Source organism: Amia ocellicauda, unplaced genomic scaffold, assembly GCF_036373705.1.
Source record: "Amia ocellicauda isolate fAmiCal2 unplaced genomic scaffold, fAmiCal2.hap1 HAP1_SCAFFOLD_29, whole genome shotgun sequence".
NCBI classification, from domain to species: Eukaryota; Metazoa; Chordata; class Actinopteri; order Amiiformes; family Amiidae; genus Amia; species Amia ocellicauda.
The window spans coordinates 248,203-257,934 of record NW_027102854.1 but is presented as its reverse complement, the minus strand read 5'-3'; the positions used below and the strand labels follow the sequence as shown (position 1 = coordinate 257,934).

Here is a 9,732-nt window from a genome sequence, read left to right as displayed (position 1 = left end):
GAAATGCATTTTTCTGGATTTTCTTGTTGTTATTCTGTCTCTCACTGCTAAAATACACCTACCATTAAAATTATAGACTGATCATTTCTTTGTCAGTGGGCAAACGTACAAAATCAGCAGGGGATCAATTACTTTTTTCCCCCACTGTACATACATATATATGGAAAAGAAACATTACAAGTATAAATCACAATAAGATGTAATAAAGTACAGATAAACAAAGTGTAATAAAATGTGATCTGTTTGAAAATGCAGGGACGTCACTGGAAAAGATGATGTCTGGATGGCAGCATATGTTGCTCCAAAATGTGTACATCTCTTCTGCAAAAATGGTGCCCTCACAGATGTGCGAGTTACATGACAGACAGACAGACAGACACTCACACACACTGTCACACCCACACACACTAACTTTCACACAGAGACAGACACACACACACACACACACACACACACACACACACACACATACATACATACATATGGAAAAGAAACAATACTTTTATAAATCACAATAAGATGTAATAAAGTACAGAAAAACTAAATGTAAGAAAATGTGATCTTTAATACACACAAATATGTATGGCTGGTCGGATGCGTCTTGGACTCGGGTTCCTCTTCATTACGTATAACGCTTTTGCCTTTTGCTAAAGCTTTCCGTGGAGGGGATCGTGGGTGAGTTTGTACCATTCTTGGGGGGCTCTGCCTTGTTGGGGCGGAGCTGTGATCCAGGTGAACAGCAGATCGGGCATAGGTGGGCATGTGGGCAGAGGAGTAGGAAGGCCGGTCAAGCAAATAAGCTTGCTAAGGTACGCAGCAGCAGCAAGCAGCCCCCCCATCCAGCCAGCCAGCCAGTCTGGCTGGCAGTGACTGAGTGGTTGACAGACGGCAAGCAACGGAATGTACGTGCTCTGTGATGTCATAGCAGTCAGCTGAGAGAGGCTCGTGATGTCATCGCTGAGCTGGCTGGCTGGCTGGCTCTGTGTGTGTGTGTGTCTGTGTCTGTCTGTTTTTCTGTTTGTCAGTCTGTCTGTCTGTCTGTCTCTCTCTCTCTCTCTCTCTCTCTCTCTCTCCCTCTCAATTCAATTCATTTGTATTGTCAAAGCAATTGGACATACATACATACATACATACATATATGTAGCGTAAGGTACACTTATACATTTCAATTAAAGAAGTGAATTCATAGTATCACCTTATCACGAATCCTGGAGTCTTGTAGAACTCAATTTCTGTAATAATTGGACGCAGACACCAATTCCAAAGATATAAATTGTCAAATTTATTTAAAAACAAAGACTAAATGTAGCACTACACTAATTATACAAAAGGGAAAAACTAATTAAAATTCAACTCTAGATCAACAAATCAAAGACAAATCACTTCCGTGACCAAATCAAAGACCATGGGATCCCATAGGATAACACACAAATCGTTAAACAAAAAAGGTTATAAACACATTGACTACAATACCGGTTAGTAATTCTAGGAATCACTAAGAAACAGTTGAAAGTGCTAAATTGCAGTTTCAGAAGATGAAAAAAAACTGTAACTGATGGGATATGTAGTACTTTATACTCGAGTGGTCTATGCGATTACACCCTGTTGGTGTTATTAAGAACGCCAAGTACCAGAATGCAGAGCGGGACTTTTTTGTGCCGTGACTTGTCGGGGGAAAAAGGCGCAGAAAAAACGGACAAGAAGGTGAAGGTAGTATGGCGGTGATGCACGCGTTGGTGAAGTGGGAAAGCGGGGTCGACAAAGACTCTTACAGCGTGATTCCCACTGCTTGCTTTCGCAATTTTGATTTATTCAGCATTGCTGATGATGACGAAGAGACGACTCGAAACTTCAGAGCAGAGTGGAGAGACACGAACAAACCTCCAAAAGGTGGATGGCCTGTCCATGAAGCGCAGATCATTATGACTGGTAACAATGTTTATTTAAAAAAAAAAAAACATTAAAGTCTTTACATGCTATTTGATATATACAATCACAGTATATTTGAAATGAATGTTTAAGTTATTAATGTGTTGTACGTCTAACATACTCTTATAACATGGTAGGTGGTGGTGAGGGCGCTAAAAACTCGTCATACTTGACTGGCATTTGTAAGAACGATTTATTGTGTGTTGTGCTTTACAATAAAATCCCCCAAATCACAAAATAAATTAAACCAGATATAATTTAACTTCAGTTTTGATTCAGTGTTGGCTGTTCATCTTAATTTGTGTGGTCAAAGCACAGTATTTTTATGACAAATAAATATAATCCCCAAATATCTGTGGACATAATGCAGGGTTTTATTTATTTTATTTTTATTTTAGGAAAAGAAGGCGAACTAAGAAGAAAACTTAATGACCTAACAAAAATGCCCTGTCCTAAAATGAAGAGAGTACCTAAACCAAACAAAAAACTTCAAATTTCAGATGATAGTGACCTTGACCTAAACTCTTTTCCTCTCTGAATACAGCACAAAATAAGAAAGAAAACCGATGGAGCTTCAAGAATTAGATCCCGTCATATTCTACAGACATTTAAAGAGTCCAGTGAAGTTGAGCTACAGCAAAACGTTAAGCAGCTCGAAAAGGAAAACACAAGACTTAAAAATGAAAACCAATGTCTTCGAAACCGTATGGTTGATGGTAAGTTTTTTTATTTATAGCAAATAATTCCTTACCTTGATAAATGTTATTCTTCAGTAATTTAGATTCCAGAGTAATGTATTATAGTTGATCATACTGAAGTAATCTAGAACCACAATACAGACTCTTAATGTGCACTGTCTAATAGTTTAATAATACTGATTATTAAATAAAGTTTTTCAACATAACTTCATAATCCTACATTAATGACTATATGCATTACATTAGACCTGGAAATTCTTGTATTTTATCTTTTTTATTTTTTTTGTAGCTAATGTTAATGACCCACAAAAAGGTCAGTTTGCCAATAACATAGAGCAAGTCTCTCAAGTATAATTGCAGGCATTGATGGTTTTGTTTTCACTTTGCATTAAATATATTACTAGAAATGATTATCATTTAATACTAAGGTTTTTTTCTCCAGAGATTCCAGACCTTTTGGACAATCTGAAAAAAATTGTAACAAAAGCCACATTTATCAGCAATGAAGACAAAAGTGTGTCACCATCAAGTGGTTCTGACAGCCCCACAGCAAATTGTTCTGAATCTGACAAAGAATCACCAAAACAGGTATAACACTCTTGGTCTACAATATTACAAAGACAAGGTAAAAATATATATATTGAAAACAAATATTGGTTGTAAACAATCTAATGATGCTACATTATCAGTTATATTCATAGTTATAGTTGATAATAAGAATGTAATTGAATTATGGGTGTCACAGATTCACTGACTTTATTATGTCTGTAAATTAATAAACTTAGAATTGAGACATACTGTGGTCTTTAATAACACATTTCTGTAACAAAATCACAGCCTTACTGATAATGTATTCCACTTAACATAATATAAGAATAGTTTGGGGATAAACTTGTTTTTTATTTACCATTGTCTTTTAGGTGGAAAAGTTCCCAGGCACTGGAGTTTACATTGACAAACTGTCCTGGATCCTTGCAGAGAGGTGCAGCACGAATACGTCATATGCAAGAACCCTGACGGTTGCTGTCTTTGACTTTCCAACATTACTAAAGAGCAATCTTCGTGGTGGTGGCAGCAAGAGAGATCCAACTTCGGAGACATTAAGATCCTCATTGATGTTATTGAGGATCATATACAGCTGCCTTCGGAAGGACACGACGTGTTTCAGTTGCGGGGCTTTGCAGCCCAGCGGGACCCTCTTAATGCCGGACATCAGCTGCCCGAGCCGGTGCGGATGAACGGAGGGACGTTAGACAGCGTTACCTTCCGGGCAGGAGCAGCGAGCGGCAACACCGGGGTGAAAGTGTCGTCTAACACTGTGCCATTAGCCACTAGCTGATTGAGCAGATCAGTGGTTTTTAAGAAGATAACAATGGCAGCAGACTTGATATTTTCACACCCTGCTACCTCCCCAACCGCTAACACACACTGCTCTAGGGGGCAGAACTGCACCGGAGCGATCTTGACTCCATGGCGTCGGGTCAGTTTTTCAAAAGACGCATTCAGGGGGTCCGACCCCCCGACCCGGGAAGAACTACCGGTACTCCCCCCTCCCCTCCCCTGTTCCCCCACAATAAGAAAAGCACTGAAAACAGAAGACAAAATAAACAAACTGAAAAAAGTAAAGCAACAAAAAAACGCAGCCAAAGGACAGAGCTCTCAGCAGCACTCCCGCTCACTGCAGACCCCTCCCACACACTCCCAGCTGAGAGAGAGAGAGAGAGAGAGAGAGAGAGAGAGAGAGAGAGTGTTAGTGTCTGTCTGTCTCTCTCTCTCTGTAGATGCATCATAGGGAACATATGTAACAATCTCTCTTTTTGTTTACCAAAAATGAGAATGAACGTATTTCAAGTGGGTGTTGCCTTGGTTGGAAACGTTTTAAGATTATTTATGAAGTGTAAAGTGGATTTGTCTCAGTTCTCCGTAGTTTTCAATGTATGTGCCATTCAGTAGCGTTCATGTTACAGATGTGCCCTATGCAGTGGTAGGGTCAATAAAATGTCAGTAAAACTTTATTTTAGCAATTATGGAGGGGAAGAACTGCAAATAGAGGGTCCCCACTAATTATCTAACTTACCAACAACGTTTCAAATTAGGTCTTGCGAAGCTGCCAAATAATGCTGTATAATCGTATGTGTCTTCATACACCGGCTGCTATAGTCTGATAGCTTTGATTATATATATATATTTTCTCGTGAACCACAAATGCTATTTGCTTGATTTTTACAGAGTATGTTATAAATACCATTCTTATGAAGCCTGACAAATTGTATGCTGTAATTATGAATATTTTCAAATCATTTGTTTGTTTTTCCTAACATGTTACAAATGTTCCCTATGTGAAAGATGCATTATATCTTAATAACGTCTAAACAATTAAAGATATACAGATTATTATTTTCGGTAAAGTTATAACACATTGCTATTAACTATGTGTGTCAGTAAAAGTTTAAAAAATCCTAACAATTTTTTATTGATCCTGCAAAATAAGTGTTTAGGGAACATTTGTAACATAGTTAGGGTTAGCCACTGGGTAAGGGTTACATCTTCAGCAGTAAGTTTATTCATGTTAATTATTCTCATCAATGTTAAAGAACAATAAGTTCTATCATGTGTGTCGATAAAATGCTGATATTCCATAACGTTTGCTTGTGTATTCTGCAAAACACATATTTAGGGAACATTTGTAACATTAGGGTTACGATTTGCCATAGACGCGGAATGAGTTTGATTGTGATGTTAAATGGGGTTTAAAGACGCAGTCGCCTCGGTGCTGATTACTATTGCTGTGTTTCTCCACTTCTACTCCATGCTTGGGAACGCCCACATCCAGTGACGTCAAAACCGGTGGAAAAGCGGGCCGGTTCAAAAAAGATCAGCTGGATCCCAGGCCGAGCAGCAGCTCCGGCTCCAGCACCGGCACCATGTCGCTGGAAAAGCGCTAAGTGAGCTCACAGTGAGCTCAGTGTAATGTCTGCTCTGGTGAGCTCACAGTGTGACCTAGTCGTGAGTTCACGTCTTCACTGGGTAGTCCTTGACAACTTAATTGACTCAATTCTTGGGCTTAATTGGTCAAAATGACCATTGGTTGAAGGTACTCAGGGACTGATGTGTAGAGAGACTTATTAAACCTGCAGGATTGTGGTTTTCCCAGAACAGAATTAACCAGTGTAGCGTTATGTTGGGTGTATTCTGATAAGAGCATTTTAGCTCTGAGCTGAAGCACTGATCTAAAGAAGACCTCTCCCCCCCAAATTTATCAGATTTCCTTAACTCATCAGCATGTGAACTGGTTTACATCAAAGTGACAGTCTTGGGAGGATGGCACCAAGAATGGGCCAAATAGCTTGGAATCCCTGCTGTGAGATGTCTGGGGAAGGGGGCCTGTAGGAAATAAAAACTCTTTGAAATGGACGAGAGCCGAAATCCCGACACAGAGCTACGAACCCGTGCCAACCGGCATTTCCAAAAGATGGCATGGATTGACATCAGTCATAAATCAAGCCCCCCTCCAATAGGACACTGGGGGCTGAAACCGAAATCCAATCTCACAAACTAAAGAACCAATCACCTATTGATCTGACAGGCCTATAAAGGATAACGCACGGCATCTCTATCTCTCTCTCACCTAAACCAGTAACTCGCTGCCACAGCTGAACTTGTATCTCTGTTGCCAGAACCGGAACCAGAAACCAACTAAGTCTTTGCCAGCAACAGAAGGGTTAAACTGGGAGAAGGAGATTGAGCCGTAGGAAGAATTCTTTTAAAGGACTTTATTAAATAAAGAACTTTACAGACTGAGTCTGATTTGAGTCTTAAGAAACTTGACCCTTGGAACGAACAGGGCCCTGCTTTCCTCAAAGACTTTGTCTTCAAGTTTGTGGTTAAAATACTTAATTTAATCCCTGTATTGTATGGAATAATAATAACAACTGTAAAACATAAGAGAAGGGCCTAATAATAAACACAATACACAATAGACTAGAACCCTTAGAATATAATAATACGAACATCTTCATGATTAGTATGATTGTACTTTGGATAATATATTAATGCAAGTTGATAACATATTTTACAGAAAATGGGTTTTAGGAATTGTGACCAAAAAACTAAAATAATTGCTTCAGGGACCACTGCTCCTTTTATCAAGACCAATGTATAGCCCACTTTTCTTTTAAATTATGTTTAAAACAAAATTGAAGAAGCAGTGGTTAGTTCTGAATCAAACATATTGACCCCCTCACTCAATCTGTAAATCCTGCAGCAAACATTGGAATATGCATAGATATTTGCACAGACTGGTATAAATGTCCCTTATAACTAACCAAATGCCATTTTTGTTGTTTGAAAAGTGCCCAACATCTTACCAGTATGTCCTTTTAGTATGTCACAAAGGTTCCCTAAGGCACAGAAACTTAGAATACAGAGCAAACACAAGTTTCAACCATTGAAATACTTACTAATTTGATTGTTTCACGGACATCAATATCTGGACAATCATAAATATCAAGACTGGCCGTTTCTGGTGCACCTCCAAGCAGCACATGGATCATTGCAGGACTTCCGATATGGAGGGAATTGTGTAGCCTTGTGTAGGTCTACAATCTTGTCCCTGACATCCTTGGACAGCTCTTTGGCCATGGTGGAGAGTTTGGAATCTGATTGATTGATTGCTTCTGTGGACAGGTGTCTTTTATACAGGTAATGAGCTGAGATTAGGAGCACTCTCTTAAAGGGAGTGCTCCTAATCTCAGCTCGTTACCTGTATAAAAGGGGACAATATTAGGTATAGATATCCTTAGAGAAGCCGGCGCACTAGTGGATGCTAATAATAATTGCATAATATGGACCAATACACACGGGAATAAAAAGAATACACAAAGATACGCAACAAATTGTGCTAGTATCTCACTCACACCGTCAACACCTCATATATGGCCAGACACACCACTTGGACACGTATGTCAGGAATTTCCTGATGTTTGGGCAACACATAAACTAGATTGTGGTCTGGCACAAATTGAACCTATAGTAATCCCAGGTCCAGTACACAAAGCACATAAACAGTATCCTATTAAACCAGAAGCTTTTACAGCAGTTCAGACAATTATTCAAACATTGCAAAATGAAGGAATAATACGCGAAACGCATTCAACCACTAATTCTCCAATCTGGCCAGTGGCAAAACCAGACGGCTCATGGTGACTCACAATTGATTACACACAATTGAATAAAGTTACACCCCGGTTACACCCGATTGTAGCCAATCCCAACACTATATTAAATGATTTGAAACCTGAACACTCTATTTTTACCGTCCTGGATATTAGCAATGGATTTTGGAGCCTGCCACTCCACTCTGATTCCCAAGATAAATTTGCGTTTACTGTATGTGACAAACAGTACACATGGACTAGAGTGCCACAGGGATTTCACAACAGTCCGACACTCTTTCACCAGGCAATGGCCAAGACCTTAGAAGGAATGGATCTGACACCCTGGAATAGTTTAATCATCCAGTACGTGGATGATCTTTTGATTGCGTCTCCTGATGAGTCCTCGGTGTCTTACAAAAGGCAGGATTTAAAGCAAGCCCTAAGAAAGCACAAATAGGCTTAACTAAGGTTCAATATCTCGGACACAACATTTCACAAGGACAAAAATCTATGACGCATAATAGGCAAGAAGCCATTCTAAATATGCCAAAACCACATAATGTTAGGGCTGTGCGTAAAGTTATGGGGCTCCTTAATGATTGCCGCACTTTCATCCCTAATTTCACACAAGCCACAGGTCCGATACAGGCGTTAATCAAAGGGAGCCCGGCTCCCTTGGACCCCATAGACTGGGGACATGAACAGGAAATAGCCTATCGTGTAATAAAACAGGCTCTCAGCAATGCCCCCGCCCTCGGGTTACCAGATCATACTAAACCATTTCACCTCTACTGTTCCCAAGATGGGATCTATTATACAGCAGTTCCGACACGTCCCGTCGCCTATTACTCCACAAAGCAACCTACGGTAGCAGCAGGCATGCATCGCTGTATGGCAGCAGTAGACTGCGCCTCTTGGGCAGTGCAGGCATGCGATTCGATTGTAATGAACACACAGTTGATTCTGCACACAGGACACACGTTAGTTGAATTATTACACACCGGCAAATTGCGTTCAGTCTCCGATAGTAGACGAGCTAGATGGGAAGCTGTTTTGCTCCCCAGAGATAAATCCATACAAATAATAAAAGACACACGAGTAAACCCAGCAGATGGGATGTTAGGGGAGGGAGAAGAGCATACATGCTCTGAGCTGGTTCTCCAGGAGGACCACAGTCGCTTCCTAGAAAACCCCCTCACAGACCCTGACTTGGAACTATATGTTGATGGATCCAGGAAAATAAAAGATGGAATTCCCCACACTGGGTGGGCGGTGGTATTGGATGATAGCACCGTCGTAAAAACAGGATCCCTGCCAGGACACTGTTCAGCCCAAGTGGCAGAACTCGTGGCGCTGACTGAGTCATTAAAAATAGCGAAAGACATTAAAGTTAACATTTTCACTGACAGTCACTATGCATTTGGAGTAGTACACGACTATATGGCAACCTGGGAACGTAGAGGGTTTATAACAACAGCAGGAGAAGTAATCAAAAATTATGAGTATGTCCTTAGTTGAATCATGGACAGATAACAAATGTATCCAAATGACACGCACCTATGCAAATGCCCTTAATAAAACAAAATGTTGGGTTTGTTCCCACATTCCACACGACACTAAGAAAGGGGTTCCAATGATCCCCATTCCAATTCCAGGATTTTCTGATTATTCACAACTTAGAGTTGCCTCTAATGTACGGTATGCATATGATTATGCCTTAGGCATCACAGGAGAATGGTACTTTAGACCGAAGATGGATCAGAATAATCAAAGCAACTACAAAGATACACCAGTCCTCCGGAGGAAAAACCCTCTGGGGATGGCTTGCTGATACCTTTGGTAATCTGGGTATGATTGTGTTACATGGATTGATATCGGTAGTTACTATTCTGCTATGTCTGTATGTTTCTTTTTTATGTCTTAAATACACTGTTCAAAGAGCATCTCAA

At 40.1% G+C, this 9,732-nt stretch overlaps 1 non-coding gene across 1 annotated transcript; it reads left to right on the top strand.

Annotated features, from left to right (window-relative positions):
• Positions 1–603: 603 nt before the first annotated feature.
• On the top strand, positions 604–718 carry LOC136728220 (U5 spliceosomal RNA). Its single transcript, XR_010808586.1, has one exon. It is a non-coding gene; the product is annotated as a U5 spliceosomal RNA (small nuclear RNA).
• The last annotated feature ends 9,014 nt before the right edge of the window (positions 719–9,732 follow it).